The following is a 6,000-nucleotide window of genomic DNA, read 5'->3' as shown; positions in this document are numbered from 1 at the left end:
AGTTAGTATCATAAATAGGTATTAAATTTTTATTAAATGCCTTCTCTGCATCTGTCAACATGATCATGTGATTTTTCTTTTTTTGTTTCTGGTTAATGTGGTAAATTAAAATGGTTGGTTTCCAAACATTAAACAACATTTTGTGTTCCTAGAATAAATCCCTCTTGGTTATATTCTATTATACTTTTATACTGCTAATATTTTGCTCAAGATATTTGCCACCATAGGAATGAGAGAGAATTGTCTATACTTTTCTTTTCCTATAATATCCTCGTCAGGCTTTGGTTTCAAGGTCCTGGCTTTATAAGGAGTTGAGTATGTTATATCTTTTCCTATTCTTGGGAAGACTTTGTGCAAGATTGCTTATAATTCCTTGACTGTTTGGAAAATTCACTGGTGAAATCATCTGTGTCTGGAGTTTTCAAAGATTTTAAATAGTGGATTCAATTTCTTTACTAGATGTAGGACTATTCTCATTTTCTATTTCTTCTTGAGTCAGTTTTGGTAAGTTATATGTTTTAAGGAATTTGCTCATTTCACGTAAATCATCAGCTGTGTTGGAATCAGGCTGTTCATAGCATCCTTTTATTATCTTTCTTGGTCTCTATAGGATCTGTAGTGATCCTTTGTTCATTCCTGATAATGATAATTTCTTTCTTGTTTTTCCTTCTTGATCAATCTTCTTAGGCAGTAACCAATTTTATTAAAATTTTCACATAGCTGATTTTTGGCTTTGTCGATCTTCTCTATTTTATATTTGTTTTAAATTTTATTTCTGCTCTCATTTTTGTTATTTCCTTACTGCTAGTTTAAGTTTGACTTGCTGTTCTCCTAACACCTTCCTGACATGGAAACATATAATTGATTTTCAGCCTTTTAATTTTTCTAACAAAGGCATATATGGCTATAAATTTCCTTTAAGTTTGTTTGTTTTATTATTTTTTTAATTGTGGTAAATTATATAACACAAAAGTTGCCATTTAAGAGTTAAACTAATTCAGCGAAGGTGTGAAATACAAAATCAACATACAAAAATCAGCTGTATTTCTATACACTAGCAATGAACAATTTGAAAAGGCAATTAAGAAAATAATTTCATTTATGATAGTATCAAAAATAACAAAATTCTTAGGATAAATTTAGTCAAGGGATTCATAAAGGATATTGGTCTGTAGTTTTCTTATAATGTCGTTGCATGGCTTCAGTATCAAGCCAATGCTCATCTTATAGAACGAGTTAGGAAGTATCACCCTCTCTTCAATTTTTTGGAAGAGTTTATGAAGGATTGGTGTTAATTATTCTTTAAATGTTTGATAGGTGTCACCACTGAAGCCATCTGGTCCTGGGATTTCTTTGTTGGGAGGATTTGTTTCATTACTGATTCAATTTACTTGCTTGTTATATGTCTGTTCAGATTTTCTTTCTTCATGAGTCAGTTTGGCAGATGGTGTGTTTCTCGGAATGTGTCCATTTCATCTAAGTTTCACAATTTGTTGGAGTACAGTTGTTTATAGTATTCTCTTAAAATCCTTTCTATTTCCATGAAGTTGATAATAATGTCCACTCTTTCATTTCTGATTTTAGTAATTTGAGTTTTCTCTCATTTTTTTCCTTAGTCAGTCTCGCTAAAGATTTGTCAATTTTATTGATCTTCTCAAGGGGCAACTTTTGGTTTTATTGATTTTCTCTATCGTTTTTCTACTCTCTGTTTTGTTTACCTCCACTCTATTCTTTTTTATTTCTTTCCTTCAGCTATCTTTGGGTTTAATTTGCTCTTCTTTTTCTGGTTTCTTAAGGTGTACAATTAGATTATTGATTTGAGATCCTTCTCCTTATTTTAATGTAGGCCTTCATAGCTATAAATTTCACTCTGAGCATTGCTTTCATTGCACCCCATAAGTTTTAGTATGTTGTGTTTTGTTTACATTTGTCACAAGATATTTTCTAATTTCTCTTGTGGTTTCTTCTTTGATCCATTGGCTGTTTATGCATGTGATAATTTCCACATATTTGTGCATTTTCCAGTTTTCCTTCTGTTATTGATTTATGGTTTCATTCCATCGTGGTTGGAAAAGATTTTGTATGATTTCAATATTTTTGCATTTATTAAGAATTGTTTTGTGGCCTAACATATAGTCTAGCCTGGAGAATGTTTCATGTGTACTTGCCTCATATAATTTGGGACTGTGTCATTAGGTATACATATGTTTATATGTGTTATATCTTCTTTATGGATTAAACCTTTCATCAACATAAATGTAAATGAATTAAACTCTAATTAAAAGGCAGAGATTGGCAGAATGGATTTTTAAAAAACCCTTTTATTAATATTTAATGCCCTTCTTTGTCTCCTATAACCTTTTATTTATTTATTTATTTATTTTTTTTTGAGGAAGATTAGCCCTGAGCTAACATCTGCTACCAAATCCTCCTCTTTTTGCCAAGGAAGACTGACCCTGAGCCAACATCCATGCCCATCCTCCTCCACTTTACATGCGGGATGCCTACCACAGCATGGCTTGCCAAGTGGTGCCATGTCTGCACCCAGGATCCGAACCGGTGAACACCGGGCCGCCGAAGCGGAATGTGCACACATAACTGCTGCACCACTGGGCCGGCCCCTCCTATAACCTTCTTTGATTTAAAATCTATTTTGTCTGATAATAACATAAACACTCCAGCTCTCTTTTGGATACTATTTGCATGGAATATCTTTTCCCTATCCTTTTACTTTCAACCTCTTTGTGTCTCTGTATCTAAAGACTGTCTTTTGTAGATAACACATAAATGGATAATGTTTTTTTAATCCATTCTGCCAATCTCCACCTTTTAACTAGAGAATTTAATCCATTTACATTTAATGAGAAGATAGGACTTCCTTCTGTCATTTAACTATTTTCTGGATGATTTCTATCCGTTTCATTCCTTAACTCCTCAATTACTGTCCGTTTTTGTATCTGTTGATTTTTTGGTAGTGTTGTTTTGATTCCCTTCTTTCCTTTTCTGTAATATTTTAGTGATTTTCCAACCTAATTTGAGTGGTACCAACTAAATTTCGGTAATATACTAACATTCTGCTCCCACAGATCTCTGTCCCTCCCCTTTTATATTGTTCTTGTCACAGATTGCATCTTTATACATTGTGTGCCAATGTATAGATTTATAGTTATTTTGTGTTTTTTGTCTTTTAAATCATATAGGAAAAAAAAGAAGTTACTTACCAAAAGTACAATAATACTGACCGTTATATTTACTTATGTAGTTACCTTTACCAGTGTTCTTTATTTCTTCACATAGCTTTGAGTTACTGTCTACTACCCTTTCATTTCAGCCTAAAGGATTCTCATTAGCGTTTCTTCTAGGGTAGGTTTATTAGTAACAAACTCTCTTGGCTTTTATCCTGGAATGTCTTATAATCTCCTTCATTCTTCTTTTCTTTTTAATAAAGGATGTATTATATTTTATTAGATCATTTCTTTTATAAACAGTATGTTTCTAAGATCCATGCATTTGTTTGTGTTTGAGGAAGATTGGCCCTGAGCTAACATCCGTGCCAATCTTCCTCTATTTTCTATGTGGGATGCCTCCACAGCATGGCTTGATGAGCAGTGTGTAGGTCTACACCTGGGATCTGAACCCATGAACCCCAGGCTACCGAAGTGGAGAGCGTGAACTTAACCACTATGCTACCAGGCTGGCCCCTCTCCATTCTTGAAGGATAGTTTTGCAGGATATAGAATTCTTATTTGGCATTTTTTTCTTTTAGCACTTCAAATATAATTTCATCCCATTGATTTCTAGCCTCTGTGGTTTCTGATGAGAAATCAGCTGTTAGTCTGATTGAAGATATTCGTATGTGATAAATCATTTTTCTCTTGCAGCTTTCAAGATTCTCTCTTTGTCTTTGACTTTTGACAGTTTGACTATAATATGTCTTGTGGATCAATCTGAGTTTACTTTACTCAGAGTTTATCGAGCTCTTTGGATATGTAGATTCATATATTTCACCAAATTTGGAAAGTTTCTGCTCATTATTTCTTCAAATAGTCTCTTTTTCTTCTAGAAATACATATGTTGGGCCACTTGATGGTGTCCCACAGTTCCCTTAGGATGTTCACTTTTCTTCATTCTTTTTTTTCTTTCTGCTCCTCAGATTGGATAATTTCAATTGTTTTATCTTCAAGTTTATTGATTCTTTCTTCTGCCTGCTCAAATCTTAGTGAATTTTTCGTTTTAGTTATTGTACTTTTCAGCTCCAGAATTTCTACTTGGTTCCTTTTAATAATTTCTATCTTTTTATTGACATTCTCATTTTGTTCAAAAATCATTTTCCTGGTTTCCTTTAGCTCTTTGAAAATATTTAAGACAGTGGCTTTTAAAGTCTTTGTAGAACTAAGTCCAATGTCTGAGCTTCCTCAGGGATAGTTTCTGTCAATTACTTTTTTCATTAAATGGGCCATATTTTCTTGTTTCTTTGTATCTTTTGTGGGGTTTTTTTGTGCTCAAAAACTGAACATTTACATATTATAATGTGTTATCTCTGGAAATAAAATTGTCTCTTCCCCAGTATTTGCTATTCTCGACTGTTGAAGTCTCAGTTTGTGTTCAGCCAGTGTTCTTACTGATATATCCTTGAACACTGGGAACTTAAAACAAAAAACAACAAGAAAATACCTTTCCCAATCTTTGCAGTTTGGCTCTGTGTGTGGGCATCCTTTTAATACTTAGCGAAGCCATTTGAAGTTCTTCTTCAGTCTTCACTTCCTGATTGCACTGAGTGAGCATCTAGATCAGCCAGTGGTGGAATCTTAATATCTTCTCAGTCTTTCCTGAGCATGCATACTATCCCAGGCACATGTGTGGCTTTCTAAATGACCCTGTGTTCACGAGCACTTTTGAATTTGAGTGTCCCAATTTCCAGTGAATTTCTCTCCCAGGCTTTTACACCCGGGCTTTAGGTGGTCTATTGTATGCACCAACCATGACCTTTGGCCTAGGCAATTGTAGGTTGTTCACCTTACACTGTTTTCAAGCAATGCCTGCTGCTTTTCTGTTGTGGATTCCAGGTTAGGCAAAACAGAGACGAGTGCCTGGCATTAGTCTTTCAGCTAGCCCCTAGACAGATTAAAACAGAAAAACACAATGATTGCCAGAAGCCAGGGTTCTACCCTGGGATGGTGGGCTGCCAGCTTTAAGACTGCTGCTGAGTCAGTAGGGCAGGGGCAAGTAAAAACGTCTTAAAGTTTTCTTACCATTTTTAAAGTTGCCTTTTTTTTTTTTGATTCAGCATTTGCTTGAATAATTTTTATAGCATTTGCTGTAAACTTCTGACTGTTTTCCAGAGTTCTGACAAGGTTGGTCTGAGAGTTTCTGGTTGTTTTTTCAATATTTCTGTGGAGGTATGAGAGTTTGAAGCTACATACTCTGCCATTTTGCTAATGTCCCTCTCCCCACAATTTTTGATATATTGCATCATATGTATATACACACACAAGTATACTTTTCAGACACACTTCTACATATATATGTACTTTCATTTTGAAGTAATTGTAGATTCACAGGAGATTGCAAAGAAATGTATAAAGAAGTCACATGCATCCTTCCCCCAGTCTCCCCCAAAGTTAACATCTTTTGAAACTATAATACAATATCAAAACCAGGAAACTGACATTGGTAAGAGCCATCCTCTCCCTCTATCCCTAACCCCCTGGCAGCCAGTCTGTTCTCCATCTCCATAATTATGTTATTTCATTAATGTTACATAAATGGAATCATGCAATAAGCATCCTTTGGGATTATTGTCTTTCATTCAGCATAATGTCCATGAGGTTTATCCAAGTTGTTGTGTGTATTCATAGTTTTCTTTTTTAATTGCTCAGTAGTATTTCATGGTATAGACGTATAACAGTTTGTTTGGCCATTTACCCATTAAAGGAGATTTGGATAGTTTCCAGTTTTGGGCTCTTATAAAGCTGCTATGAACATTCTTGTACAAACTCC

Source organism: Equus quagga, unplaced genomic scaffold (assembly GCF_021613505.1).
Source record: "Equus quagga isolate Etosha38 unplaced genomic scaffold, UCLA_HA_Equagga_1.0 153_RagTag, whole genome shotgun sequence".
NCBI classification, from domain to species: domain Eukaryota; kingdom Metazoa; phylum Chordata; class Mammalia; order Perissodactyla; family Equidae; genus Equus; species Equus quagga.
The sequence above is the reverse complement of the archived record's forward strand: the minus strand, read 5'-3'. Positions refer to the sequence as shown.